This window comes from Cannabis sativa, chromosome 1 (genome assembly GCF_029168945.1).
Source record: "Cannabis sativa cultivar Pink pepper isolate KNU-18-1 chromosome 1, ASM2916894v1, whole genome shotgun sequence".
NCBI classification, from domain to species: domain Eukaryota; kingdom Viridiplantae; phylum Streptophyta; class Magnoliopsida; order Rosales; family Cannabaceae; genus Cannabis; species Cannabis sativa.
The window spans coordinates 2,023,180-2,039,277 of record NC_083601.1 but is presented as its reverse complement, the minus strand read 5'-3'; the positions used below and the strand labels follow the sequence as shown (position 1 = coordinate 2,039,277).

At 37.5% G+C, this 16,098-nt stretch overlaps 1 pseudogene; it reads right to left on the bottom strand.

Moving 5' to 3' along the window:
• Positions 1–245: 245 nt before the first annotated feature.
• On the bottom strand, positions 246–12,653 carry LOC115707551 (uncharacterized; annotated as a pseudogene).
• Positions 12,654–16,098: the final 3,445 nt, after the last annotated feature.

Sequence of the window (16,098 nt, the reverse complement as noted above, 5' to 3'; positions counted from 1 at the left end):
AGTTTCAATTTTTTTTTTCAACAAAAGAGGAGTTTTGGTTTGATTGTTCCTATTTATTTATTCACTTTTTTGTTAAGTTAACGTGAAGGTAACATTGTTAACTTCAACATAGAAAAAAAAAATAGTAAGCCAACAAAATTTGTTAAACTAAGAATTACATAGCTATATTTTATATATAAAGATATAACCCTAAACATAAAAATAAATAAATAATTATAATTTTAGGTGTTTACGTAAGAATAGCTTTAAAAGTTTACAAAAAAAAAAAAGTTTATTCTAACTTACTCAAAATCCAAACCAAAGAGGCCTAAATAAATATCATCTTTTCTTTGTTTTTTTTTTTTTTGAAAGAAAAGGATCATCTCTTTTGAAGTACAACAATAAATGGGCTTTTACATTCAATTATTTTCCTTTTTAAGTAATAATAATTTATTTAATTGAAAAAAAAAATAAACAAATATGTATCAGAAACTTTAAAAAGATTACACAAAAAAGATAAAACCTGCATCATCTCAGCGAAACAGGTTTTGCCTTCACATTCTTCAATGGTGTAAACATGAAGTTTCCAAAAAACATAGCATCGTTATCTGCTCATTCAAACATTTTAAACCTTTATAACAAATGTTCTTTTTATATTTATATAATTATATATAGGGAATGAAAGTGCTACTAGTAGATTTTATTGATTCAAGTTACCAAGTTGTAGATCTTTAAATTGATCGATTTCAAGATATGAGTTATGAACAAGAATTAAGCTTTAAGCAGTAAATCACACATCAATTTACAAGCTTCATCTGCACTGAGAACACATCTCAGCCGACTAGTGCTTGGGTTCCCCGAACCAGGGTAAATTCATCCACTATCAATCAAAGGTTCATATTACAATTACCAATTCTCTCTAAAGGAATCAAATACAACCTTTTCAGCAAATAGTAATGAATTACCAACGACAATCAAGAACACTGATTGTCAATGCACAATCCCTTGTGCAGCAACTGAGCTCCTCTTCAACATGTCTTCAATCTGAAATCCCTTCAGATCTGATGATGAAGATAACACTGAAATCCCTTCAGTATGAACTCAACGATTCCAGATTCAGATCATTCCGCCATTGACGAACCCTCTCAAGCTTCAAGATCTAACCTGTAATCACAATCACAAGAAACAAGATACGACTATCTCTCTAAAAACAACCGAAATAACTGTCTGAATGATTAATGGATAACCACTTTACTAACAGAAACTGATTATATATATGACCACAACGATAAGTCCAGGTGGCACTAACTAACACTTAAAAAAACTCTCGTAAACAAACGTTAGTGCAGATATAACAGTCTAAAATTCCAGACACGACTAGACATTGAACAGAACATACACTGTCACAAAATAATGACACTAACATTCTCCCCCTTGACAGGTTATGTTCAATGACTAACACACAAAACTAAAGACCAGAAAATATTGATAAACCAGATATAAAAGTTTTTAGGAATATAAACAAATCAACTACACAAGCAAAACATATATCTCCCCCTTCATTGAATATGATCTGTAGGTTCTGTCTTTGTGCCGGACTCCCCTGGGAAGGTGGTCTGTCGACACAAAGGGTGTTGCGGTGTCGAGTGGAGGATCTAGATCGGGTTGTCTTGAACTAGTATTTGGATCCAAGGCTGAAGGCTCCCCCTGCATATGTGTATTATTCCCAGATGTGTCTGATGAGGCGCCAAACGAATCACGATGAAACTCAGGCAGAGAGATGTCAGGTAGAGAATCCCCAGGAAAATGGTGCAAAAGAGTGGACTTGATAGAGCAAACCATTTGATACATGGAGGCCTCAAAGGCAAGCTGACGCTTTTGATCCTTCTTATAGCGTTTGGCAAAAGATTGAAACTCAGTAAACATTTGTACCTGCCAGCTGGAATCCGAGAGCCCTTTGAACATGGGAGACTTTCCTTTACTCACTGTGGTTGCTGAGGGAGTGGTTGAAGAAGGCTTCCTGTTGACCACCGAGAGAAAGCTCTTACTGAGAATCGGATTCTGAACTTGATAATCATGCGTGGTGAGTGGAGGGTGAGCATCCATGAGAACCCGTTGAACTAAACTTGGAAATGGTAGCTTGTTACGAGTGCCAGTGGATTCAGATGCTTCCAGTACCCGGTCAAAGATGAGCGAGGGCAGATCAATGGATACATTAGTGCCTACAGCATACAAGAACTTGCCAATCTCAAGGGTAACAGCAGACAAATGAGAATTAGGAAACCAATTGTACAAGGCTACTCGATGAAGAACCCTATAGAATGGAGTCAAGTGAGTAACCAGTATTTCCTGTTTGTCCCAAATATAGTCATCCCTGCCAGTTAGCACTCGACCCATCAAAGATTGATCTGGATTAAAGTGTTTCCCATATGTTGAATTCCTGATAGACTCAACTTGCAATAAGGAAGCAATAGTGGAAGGACCAAAAGGAACTCTATGACCCCTAACAAAGGCACTCACACACCCTGGATGACCCTCAGCAATAACAGTTCTATCCAGATTGGCATAGAATTCTCGAACTAATATGGGGTGGGGAGCAGACAAGTTAGTGACCGTGTTGACCCATTTCCTAAGTTTTAAAAACTCATGCAGTTCAGGAAAATCATCTAAAATGACCACTTGTTCGAACCAAAGCTCACGACTACCAAACCACCGTTGATAGACAGAGGCTTTAGAGGCATCAACAAAGCATTGTACTGTTGCAGGGTCGACAGTTGATATAGGAACTTTGGGAAGTTTGGACTTTTTAGAACCTCTAGACGACCGTTTGGGAGATGACTCTGTAGAGGCAACTGGAGTGGGTTTTTTCTTGGATTTCTTTTCAGGGGGATGATACGTGGTGTCAGCAGAGGATTTTCTTTTGGGTTGAACACGTTCACTGGTTGGGGTAGGAATAGAGACCTTAGATGGAGGACGAGGAGGGCCTATAGGTTTTGAGGGGGACTAGTGACTCGACAAAGAACGAGTGACACGTTTGGACACAGGTGGGGAAGGAGATGAAAGAGAAGGACGAACCTTTTTAGAGATAGGAGGAGCCTTACCTTGAAATGTACGAGGTTTCTGACTGACCGGAGGTGAGGTAGGAGACGGAGTTGACTCTGAACTCGGGAAAGGTGCAGAACCACCAGCCTCCGACTGGTAAAGGACAATGTCACGACAGGGATTAGGTAATGCAGACGCGACAGTAGGAGGCACTGGAGGATCATCAGTCGACTCCATGGATGGAACAACCATAGCAACAGGGGTGACTGCAATGGGTGTGATATTCTCCATGATAGAGAGAAAAGAATTTGGATGAAGCAGAGCTTAGGGTTTCAGAGAGGAAAGTGAAGAAGTGAGACTGATCACTTACCGTAGGCCTTAAGTATAGGCACCCTGACACAACTGACCAGGCAAAAAAAATGATGATGATTTTTTTTAAAATTTGATTTTTGCCAAATAAACCGTACGCGCCCAAATTGAATATTTACTACCACATCATACGGCACACTAAACGAAACAAACCAACGTCATCAGGCAATAAGTGTATCAAAGAACCCAGACTTGTGACAAATATACCCCAATATATGCATTTAGCCCACACTTAGACAAAACAGAAAAATAACAAAAAAACTTCAAGATACTCAACTTTTAAGGCAAAAAAAATATATATCAGCTGATCAATGAACAGAGTGTCTGAGAGCACACGAACTACACAACTAGAGCAACAAATCATTTCCCTGCCCCATCGACAATGATACTGACAAAAGCACTACACATTGAATCTCCATTCGTGTGTGAACAGTGACCTCATGTGGTCCAAGAAGAGTGAAATTCAGCTGGACCACTCTCTCAATTAAGAACCAACAGATAGTTGGAAAATAACGATTTTTGTATTGTTGTTTTTTATTTGAAGCCTTTTTTTTTAATATATCACTCTGGCTTTTGCTTTAGTACCCAGACATGGCTTTCACTCTCTTCCAGAGATGTAGCCGTCCTCTTTGAGTACCAAGAACTAATATAGAAGGAGCATACTACTTATTAGACCCTGGTGTATGAGAGCTCTTCCCATTGCATCTGGAAGAGGTAGCCTTTTTGACTGGGGAAGATTCAAGTGTAGTAACAATCAATGTAGTATATAGTAGATGGGGAAGGACAGAAGAACCATTGCTGAAGAACTGTGACATACATGCATGCTCATAGACAAAATAGATTGATCAGATGACACTAAGAACAGTTTAGATGGTACAGAGACCAATACAAGCTCTTAAATGAGTAAAAGTTTGAGTATCTAAAGCTTTAGTGAACAAATCTGCTAATTGATTTGTTGTGGGCACATGAGATATTGACAGCATATTTGACTCAACTAGTTCTCGGATAAAGTGATACCTGATGTCGATGTGTTTGGTCCGAGAGTGCTGCAAAGGGTTTTTAGAGATGTTGATGGCGCTTGTCTTGTCACAAAAGATGGTCGGTGTGTGTTGAGGATACCCATAATCGGTAAGCATTTTATTCGGCCATATCAATTGAGTGCAACGGTACACGCAATATATTCTCGCAAGTGGAAAGGTAGATGAATTTCTTGTTTTTTGCTATACCACGAGACAAGGTTATTCCCAATGTAAAAGCAACCCCCTGAAGTGCTTTTCCTATCATCTATACATCCTGCCCAATCAGAGTCACCATATCCGACCAAAGAGGTGTTCGTGTCACAACTATACCAAAGACCATAATTAACCGTCCCAGCTAGATATTTGAAAATTCTTTTGACAGCAGAGAGATGAGACTGTTTAGGATTGGCTTGATACCTAGCACATAAACCTACACTAAAGGATATATCAGGGCGACTTCTTTGTGAGATACGATAAGCCACCTATCATACTTACGTATAGAGTGGGGTCAACGGGGTCACCGAGACTCATCTCGTGACAATTTGGACGTGGTGCCTATTGGTGTGTGTGCATGCTTGACCTGAGAGTAGCCAAACTTATCTAACATAGACTTGACATATTTAGACTGTGAAATGAATGTACCATGATCTAGTTGTTTGATTTGGAGTCCTAGAAAGAAAGTAAGGTCACCTATTAAACTCATTTCAAACTCATTAGTCATTAAAGTGACAAATGTTTGGACTTCAGTATCACAAGTTGAGCCAAAAATGATATCATCCACATATATTTGGGCAACAAAGATTCCTTTGTCAATATGTTTAATGAATAGAGTGCTATCCGGTACCTCGAGTGAAGCCATGAGAGATGAGAAATGAAGTGAGTCTATCATACCACGCACGTGGGCCACCTTCAGTCCATATAAGGCTTTATTGAGCTTGTACACATGGTGTGGATGATGCGGATCTTCAAACCCCTGTGGTTGTTTGACATAGACTTCCTCTTGAATTACCCCATTGAGAAAGGCACTCTTGACGTCCATTTGAAAGAGTTTGATTTTCAAAAAACATGCAATGATAAGAAGTAGCCGAATGGATTCTAATCAAGCCACGGGTGCAAATGTTTCATCAAAGTCGATGCCTTCGACCTGACTATATCCTTGAGCCACAAGTCGTGCTTTATTTCGAGTCACTGTCCCAAATTCATCAGACTTGTTTTTAAACAACCATTTCGTCCCTATAACATTTGCACCATCTGGTCGAGGGACCATTATCCAGACACCCAGTCTCTTGAAATTTCCCATTTCATCCTGCATGGCAGCCAACCAGAACTCATCTAATAATGCATCTCGAACACTTTTGGGCTCAATCTGTGACAGATAGCAGGCAAAGGCTAACAAATTCTGCAGTTTACGTCTAGTGACCACTGTATCATTCGGATTTCCTATGACAGTGGCTTGAGGATGAGCTTTCTCAACCCATGATGGGGGCCCGTTTTTATGAACTTTGACCTGTTGGAGTTCATTGGTCATGGCACTATCAACTTCATTTTCTCTTCCTGTACCACTGGCACTGGCTTGATTGTCACCTGATATGCCTGATGTTGTATTTAGAGACTCTGTAGAAGTATCAGGGTACACCTGAGACTGTCTAGTGAGGACTGGTCTAGAGCCTGAGAGAACAGGAGAGTCATCTTCGATCCACACATCTTCATGTCCTTCTAAATCATCAAATTTCACATTCATTGATTCAACTACAGTGAGAGTCCGTTTGTTGAATACTCTGTAAGCCCGACTGTTGGTGGAGTACCCCAAAAATGTTCCTTCATCACTCCTGGGATCAAACTTGGTCAAGTGATCCCGATCGTTCAGGACATAACACGTACATCCAAAGATATGCATGTGGCCCACGTTAGGAGGTCTTCCTTTCCATAGCTCATAGGCAGTTTGAGAGGTACCAGTGCGAAGATGAACTCTATTGCACACGTAACAGGCAGTATTGACAGCTTCAGCCCAAAATCGTTTTGAAATATCCTTGGCTTTGCATCATGACCCGAGCCATTTCTGTAGTGTTACGGTTTTTCGTTCAACAACTCCATTCTGTGAGGAGTTTTTGGTGAGAACTCGTGGTGAATTCCCATGCCATTACAGAACTCTGAGAATATGGAATTTTCGAACTCTTTTCCATGGTCACTTCTTAGTCGAAAAACTTTTCCAACTTTGGAGTCTTTCTCAGTTTGCAATCTCAGTATCAAGGCAGAGAATGATCCAAATGTGTCAGACTTGTCTCTAAGAAATTCAACCCAGGTAAACCGAGAGTAGTCATCCACCAAGACCATTACATATCTTTTCCCACTGATACTTTCATTCTGCATTGGCCCCATTAAGTCAACATGCATGAGTTCCAGCACACGAGAAGTGAGAAGTCTATTAATTGTGGGATGAGATGCCTTATGCTGTTTTCCAAGCTGACATGGACCACATACTCTTTCCTTGGAAACTTTCATGTCAGGAATTCCCTTTACAGCTTGAAGCTTCACCAATCTTCGGAGATCTACGTAGTTCAAGTGTCCCGGCTGTAGTGCCATAAGTCGGGTTTGTCCAAGAAGGTCTGTTGCACACTATGGTATTGCACACAAGCATAGCACCGGTCTACGATTCGTTTCTGTTAAGACAACACACCCATCAGATGAAACTAAATATTGAGTTTTAGTGAAACTTACAGAGAGATTGTCGTCACACAATTGACCGATGCTGATGAGATTTGCTTTGAGTCCTCTCACATATAAGACATTTGTCAGGTGAGCTGCTCCATTCACATTTACATCACCTCTCCCAGCAATCTGTCCTTTGTTGCCATCCCCAAAAGTGACAGATCCTCCTTTTTCATCTTTGAAGTTAACTAGCAATTTCTTATTTCCAGTCATGTGACGCGAACATCCTTGTCGAAGTACCACTGACCTTCAACAAAGGCAGACAGAGATAGCTTTGCAACCAAACCAACATCAGAATTTGGTTTGGACTTTATTTTCCATTCTTGACGAGGTTTGCGTCCATGTGACTTATTTGGAGGAGGGAAACTATTTGGTCGATTGATCATGGCTTTCAAGTAGTTCTGCAATTTGTAACACTTAGGACGGATGTGACCTCTCCTATTACAGAAATGACATGTAGGAATGAAATTGTCATTACGTGGAAAGTTGTCGGCATCGGTCCTCCTTCCTTCAAATTTGAGTTTGATGGGTCCGGTTGGAACTGTCTCCTCTCAGATGAGTCAGATTCATTAATGGTGACTGAGGTGTCAGGAGACCCATCTTCCTTCTTTGATGAATTGACATTGGAGGGTAAGGAATGCTCAACAGACAATTCATTTCCTTGCTTGTAAAGCATCTTATATCCTAATGAAGTTCGATCACCGTAGGGCTTCTGAAGCTGTAGGGTTTGATTGATGGCAGCAGTGCCTGGGGAATGAAGCGTAACGCTTGCTTGGTTCGGATTAGATCGAGTTTGTGAGTTTGTAAATCTCATTCTCCTTTTCATCAAGAAGTCGGTTGAGATTTTTGACAGAGTCTTCTAACTTTCCTTTTTCAGTCTCCACTTGCTCAAGGGAGTTCTTTAGGGCACGAATCTGTTTAGTCATGTACTCCCATTGTGCAAACATTTCTTCATAAGCATGTTGACGACCTGTGCTTGTACGCTTCGATGAAGTGGAGGCCGCATCATCTTCGGATTCAAGCTGGATTACGGCTTTGGGCCATGAATGCAAGTACACCTTCTCCTCATCCGATCCTTCACCGGCCGTGGAGTTCTTTTCCTCATCACTATCACTCCAAGTTCTTGCAAGGGCCTTTTTCTTTTTTAGTGTGTTGGCACACTCGGCCGAATGTGACCATATCCATCACATTCTCTCGCACTTAATCCCTCGCCCCTTTTGATCAGTTGAGGCTTGTCCTGGTTTGAAATTTACTCCTTTGTTTCTCTTGAGCAGATTTTCTTTGTCAGCTGATGAATTTTTCCTGTAGTTCTTTTTCAAGAACTTTGCATAGTTTCTTGTTAACATGGCAACAGTTTCATCTGTAATGCCATTTAAGTCCTCTAGAACAGGTTTTTTGTTTTCTTGGTGAATAAGTGCAACCCCAACCTCTGATTTTTCTTTCACCATCTCCTTTTGTTTCTTGGTTTTCTTCCACCTAGACAGTGATAGCTCATAGTTTTGTAATGATCCGATAAGCTCGTCAAGATCAAGTTCCTCAATGTTTCTCATTTCTTCGATAGAGGTAACTTTGGACATGAATCTTCTGGGGAGGACACCAAGCACCTTTCGAACCAGTTTCGAGTTAGAGTAAGTTTTCCCCAGAGCATATGATTCATTAGAAATGTCACAAAGTTTTGCATGGAATTCAGCCACAGACTCATCCTCCTCCATGGTGAGATTTTCGAAAGCCTTTGCCAAGGCACGCAGTCTTGATTTCTTGACAGCATCAGTTCCCTCGTTCTTAATCTTTAGCTTCTCCCAAGCTTCCTTAGCAATTTCACAATTGGCTATAACCTTCAACTGGTTAGTGGAGACAGCGTTGAACAAGGCATGAAGAGCCTTTGAGTTGAAATTTGCTCTTTCCATTTCAACAGTGGTCCATTGACTCATTGGTTTGGGTATGACGATTTCATTCTCCATCATCGTTGGTTTCCACCACCCTTCTTCTATGGACATCCATACTCTTTCATCAACAGCTCTCAAGAAAGCACGCATCTTGGTTTTCCAGTATGGATAATTGGCTCCTTCCAGCATAGGAGGTCTCGAGGTGGAGCCTCCTTCGAACATTTCCATCCCGCACACGAAGTGATAAACAGAAACACAATTGTTCTGTAGTTCTTTGAGAGAGAACTCAGAGGGAGTTAGTTGCAACAGAATCGATCGTCAAGGATGATTCAAGAATCAACAATCAAGAATCATACAGCAGTAGGATCTAACACAAATTTTTATAAAATTTCAAGCTCTGATACCAAATGAAAGTGCTACTAGTAGATTTTATTGATTCAAGTTACCAAGTTGTACATCTTTAAATTGATCGATTTCAAGATATGAGTTATGAACAAGAATTAAGCTTTAAGCAGTAAATCACACATCAATTTACAAGCTTCATCTGCACTGAGAACACATCTCAGCCGACTAGTGCTTGGGTTCCCGAACCGAGTAAATTCATCCACTATCAATCAAAGGTTCATATTACAATTACCAATTCTCTCTAAAGGAATCAAATACAACCTTTTCAGCAAATAGTAATGAATTACCAACGACAATCAAGAACACTGATTGTCAATGCACAATCCCTTGTGCAGCAACTGAGCTCCTCTTCAACATGTCTTCAATCTGAAATCCCTTCAGATCTGATGATGAAGATAACACTGAAATCCCTTCAGTTTGAACTCAACGATTCCAGATTCAGATCATTCCGCCATTGACGAACCCTCTCAAGCTTCAAGATCTAACCTGTAATCACAATCACAAGAAACAAGATACGACTATCTCTCTAAAAACAACCGAAATAAGCATGCGAATGATTAATGGATAACCACTTTACTAACAGAAACTGATTATATATATGACCACAACGATAAGTCCAGGTGGCACTAACTAACACTTAAAAAAACTCTCGTAAACAAACGTTAGTGCAGATATAACAGTCTAAAATTCCAGACACGACTAGACATTGAACAGAACATACACTGTCACAAAATAATGACACTAACAGGGAACATGTCGTAATATCATGAGTAGTTCAGCTCAATACTCCCAAATAAAAATGGACATTGTGAATTTCACAAGCTAGATAATTAATTAAAATTGAAACCTTACGAGCATTTTGTTAATTTTTTTACACAAAACTGAATCCTTACTATATTAAATTTAACGACCGTGATGGAAAGATTATGACTACGTTTGGTTAAGAGGAATATAACAATGAGAATAAATTGAATATGAATAAAAATATAATAGAATAAAATTTAAAATACATTAAAAAAATTAATAAGAAAAATTATTAATTTTTTTCCAAAATGTTACGGAAAAGTTATTTCATTAGATTGACATTACAATACTTTAATTACCAAAGAAAAAAGTGCAAATCTTTATCCTACTATATACCTAAAAACTAAGAAATAATAAATGATCAAATTGTGAAAAGTGAAAAGAAAACATACCTGTTAATGACAGACAACTAACTTCTCGAGAAGCATACCTGGCCATTGCCTGCACATATTATAAGGTCATAAGACAAGTGACTTATTTACAATCTATCCTCCTTCTCCACATAATTAATTTAAATATATATATAATTATACAGTAGTGAATAGAAAAAGAAGAAAGCAAAGAAAGAAAGAGTTTTGGCCAAACAGAAGCAAAACACAAAATCTGTTTATGATTCCACTGTTTGCTCTATGCGGTCTAACTGGTTTGATTTAATGTACAACTAACTCAGAGCAACTAGCATGTTAAGCTATGATGAGTTCGTTGAAAAGGAAATAAATCTTGACCATGTTTAATTCATCTTCACTACTAATATTGATTTTCAGCAATATCAAAGACTTCTCAACACGAATTTGTGGAGTTCGTGTCTGGTCTATGGAGCAATGTCTGAAATAATACTAGAACTTATCCAGCATGACTGTATATAACAATAGTAAGGGGCATAATGAGTGCATGCCTGAACTGTCCGAGCTGCAGCAACATCTGGCTTTAATGAACCATCATCAGAGAAAACATTCCTGCAATGCACACCAATGGCAGTTCAGCCAAAAAAAAAAAGAAAAGGGAAGAAAGAAATGCGGTTCTCATTAATGAGCGACCTGTCAATTTCAAGACTTTACCTCCATATGACATTTGGAAGCTCATCTTGTTTAGCTTCTGGAACAATGGAGGCATCATAAGCAACGATGTTTCCATAGAATATTCTCTCTAAATCCTTCATCCATTTAGTCAATAGCAAGTTAACCTGCAATTTCAGTGCTGAATCAACTGTCTACATGGAAAAAGCCTTAGCCCTATTCTATCAGAAAGAGAAATCAAATACTAACAAGACAGCCTATAAAGGTTCTATTGTAAATCCTATGTATGCACAATCAGAATTTCCTATCCTTGTATGTTTGAGGATCTTAAAATTTCATGATTAAGCCAATTGACAAAGTAGATTCAATGGCTTCTGGAGAGCACAGGTGGTAGGTGGCTTAAAATTACACAATTTACAAACAAAAAAAGTCATTGGCAGATTATAATGATCAACAAGTAAGAACTGAATACAAACCCCAGCTTGAGATACTCTAAGCTCCACATCATGATTGTAAATCTCATATAAGTACTGCCCAAATTCAACACCTTCTTTTCCCTCTTCTTTCAAGCGGCGTAAGCAAAGCCACATGTGAAGCACGAGTAAAGAAAAAAGTTGTTTTAAAGGTCTTCTCTAAGTTGAACACTGCAAGTTCAAATTCATATAAACAAAAAAATCAATTAGTACAACTCAAGAATGGCAAGGAAACTCAAATAGAAAGAGTCTAATTCTACATGACCATTTGAAAGTTTCGAATCACTAATGCTTTCCTTTACGTGCTTATTTCTCCTTTTTTCTCTACTATAAATATTGGATCACCCCGATGGCTAAGGAGCAAACTAAGTTTCAAACACATTTTTCTTGAAAGCTCCTATTCCATTTTACTGTATGCTAAATGATTCTGATAAAAATTTCACCTTCATAAATTGCAGGTTCATCAACTTGGGAGGTAATCCGCGAGTAAACTGCATTTGTCTAGATGGAGTGGTTAGGGATACAAAGCTTGTCCAACATGTAACAAAGACACTTCTTCTGTTCGAGTGATTGGCAAGATATCTTATGTTGGTCACAGAAAATTCTTGCCCAGTACCTATAGACTTAGAAGGGACGCTAATGTTGATGGGAAAATTGAGAGAAGACGCCCACCAAGATGTTTTACATGTGAGGAAATATTAGAACGAGTAAACAAACTTGTATTGCAAGTTCCTAAAAAACATGAGCAGTTTGGAAGTGTGAAATGTTGAAGTGTTTTAGAATATCAAAATTGGAGGAAAAAAAAGCATCTTCTATGAGCTTGATTATTGGTGTACAAACACTTTGAACTACAATATTGATTTTATGCATGTTGAGAAGAATGTGTGTGATAGTCTCTTGGCCACACTCCTTGACAATGATAAATTAAAGGACACAACCAATGCAAGACATGATTTGAAGAAGTTGGGAGTAAGAGAATGGTTGTAGATTTATGATGATGGGAATGGTAAGTTGATGAAGCCACATGCCCCTTACATTCTCAAGCCTAATGAAAAACTCCAATTCTGTCAATTTCACTGGTTTGTATTCAGTGACATTGTTGTATTGTAAATGGTTTAAGAGTGATCCACGTAGAAGGAAAACAATCACTGAGAATAATGCCACTAGTATCAATGTCAGTGAAGAATGGTACAAAGATGACCCATTTATACTTGTTACTCAAACTAAGCAAGTATTTTACCTTATTGATTTGCTTAGAGGTAGAAACTGGAAAATAGTTGAAGATGTAAACCATCGGCACTTTTCGGACATTGAGGACGACCTTGATGAAGATGTCATACATGATACAAGCTCGTCAAATTTTTCATGACTATGAATCTAGGAAAGTTAATTCTGCAACCTCTAGAACTGGCAATGATAATTGATACTACACAAAATTTGAATGTTAATCAAGTTGGTGAAAATGTTGTAGATGACGAATCAGACGACGAAATAGCTGATGAAGAAGAGGAGTTGTTAGTTGATCGATGTGAAGACGATATTATTTCTCAAAATGATGAGAGTGATGGTGATTATTAGCTCCACTGATGTTGAAATATTTGTAATAATTACATAAATGGTATATTTAATGATGTTAATTTTGATTATGTTATTTACATTTGGACTAAATATAATTTTTGTTCATCTAGTTTACATTCATACTAATTAAGTCATAATAATTTTTTCTTCTAAGAGTAATAATGTCAGCCGATACAACAACCTTCCACTCAACCACAACCACAACCTCTCACTCGCCCATAACAACAAACTCGACAATTTGCTCAGTTATTAACTTCGCATGCAGCAACCATATTACCCTTCACCGCCATTAGTGCAAGCTCGGGACAATGCACAAATAACCCCATTCAACTAGAAAGTTGGTTTAGAAGTTTTAGATAATGTGTTTGATGAAGACAATAATAATTAGTTTAAGTTTTAATTATGTGTGGACAATATAATTAGTTTAAGTTTTTAATTATGTGTAAACAATAATAATTAGCTTAATGCACAGTATATTTTATATTCATTTTATTATATTTGTTTATATTAATGATAAAAAAATATATTTTATTGATTTAAATACATTTATTATATTTAAAATTCATTTTATATAAATAATATAAATAAGAAATTATACAAATTAAAAAATTAATAAATAGTAAATTATATAATTAAATTATTATTTTTTTTATAAAACCTCATTAGTGGGGGGTCCCGCCGCTATTAGTTCGTTGCTAAATTTATTATAAGCGGCAGGTGTGTCAGTCCGTCAGTATTAAAGATTAATAGCAATCCAATATTATCAGCGGGTCAATAGCGACGGACACCCGCATGTACTAGGCTTTAGCGGTTGTTTTTCGTCTTTTCACCAATATATTAGTCTGTCGGTATTTACAGTTCTTGTATTGAGTACAACCATCATATGTAATATAAGTGTCAAAGCACTTTTTATACGGGCACATGTGGAACGAAGAACCAGAATTTAAAATCCAATAGTCAGAAAAGTTTTCATCAGCTATGACAGAGAAAAAGTCACTTTCAAAGCCTTCACCAACAACATATATGGAATTAGATATTGTGTCTTTGCATTCTTGATTCCTCATTGCTTCAAGATGATTTGTTAACTCTTCATAATTCCTCCTAACTGTCTCTTTTTGTGACAATAGTAGCACTCCTCTTCCCTCCAAGACAGTGAATGAGCGCGATTGTCTCTTCCGTCATCATATCTTCCTCTCGATGTACTCCTACCACTACTTGAATCTGACCTCGTCACAAGAGTTTGATCATGAGACATACTACTTGGTTGCTTGATACTATCTGTCTCCAAAAGAGCAGTTGACACCTCATCTGCAGTTAAAGTAGTTTTTCCAACTAAAAATATAGTCACTAATATCTCATATGATTTTGGTAAAGACGCTAACAAAATAATAGCTAGATTTTATCAATTTTGACATCTGCACTTAATAATTGAGTTATGCACTTATTAAATCTATTTATATGATCCCTAACATCTTCTTCTTCAACCATTTTTAACTCATATAACTGCTTCTTCAAATATAATCCATTTGTTAGGAATTTTGACGTATAAAGTTTTTCTAACTTTTTCCATAACTCAAAGGGAGATGTTTCGTTCATTACACAATACTTTAATTCAGGAGCCAAACTTAAACTAATAGTTTTTATCACTTTCGCCCAACTCTTTCAAATCTTTATCAGTCATACTCTTAGGTTTCTTTCTTTGCAGTGCCTTTAGGAGCCTTTGCTGTACCAACACATCTTTCACCGTGCTCTGCTATAAACTCAAATTGTTCTTCCCATCCAAAAGCTCGATCTCAAATTTTGTGAAAGACACCGTTTTTTGACATTTTTTGTGTTGATGAGAACTTTGGTCTTGATACTACTTGTTGGGAAAAATAATAAACTTCAAGCACAACGAAATAACAAATAAAGGAAGCAAAGAATTTTAACTCGGATTAATAAAACTACCAAATCCACAAAAAGATATATATTTCACTTATCACTTCAAAATTACATATACTATAAATATTGGATCACCCCGATGGCTAAGGAGCAAACTAAGTTTCAAACACATTTTTCTTGAAAGCTCCTATTCCATTTTACTGTATGCTAAATGATTCTGATAAAAAATTCACCTTCATAAATTGCAGGTTCATCAACTTGGGAGGTAATTCGCGAGTAAACTGCATTTGTCTAGATGGAGTGGTTAGGGATACAAAGCTTGTCCAACATGTAACAAAGACACTTCTTCTGTTCGAGTGATTGGCAAGATATCTTATGTTGGTCACAGAAAATTCTTGCCCAGTACCTATAGACTTAGAAGGGACGCTAATGTTGATGGGAAAATTGAGAGAAGACGCCCACCAAGATGTTTTACATGTGAGGAAATATTAGAACGAGTAAACAAACTTGTATTGCAAGTTCCTAAAAACATGAGCAGTTTGGAGGTGTGAAACGTAGACGTGTTTTAGAATAGTTGAAGATGTAAACCATCGGCAATTTTGGGACATTGAGGATGAACTTGATGAATATGTCATACATGATACAAGGTCGTCAAATTTTTGATGACTATGGATCTAGGAAAGTTAATTCTACAACCTCTAGAGCTGGCAATGACAATTGATAATACACAAAATTTGAATGTTAATCAAGTTGGTGAAAATGTTGTAGATGACGAATCAGACGATGAAATAGCCGATGAAGAAGATGAGTTGTTAGTTGATCGATGTGAAGACGATATTATTTCTCAAAATGATGAGAGTGGTAGTGATTATTAGCTCCACTGATGTTGAAATATTTGTAATAATTACATAAATGGTATATTTAATGATGTTAATTT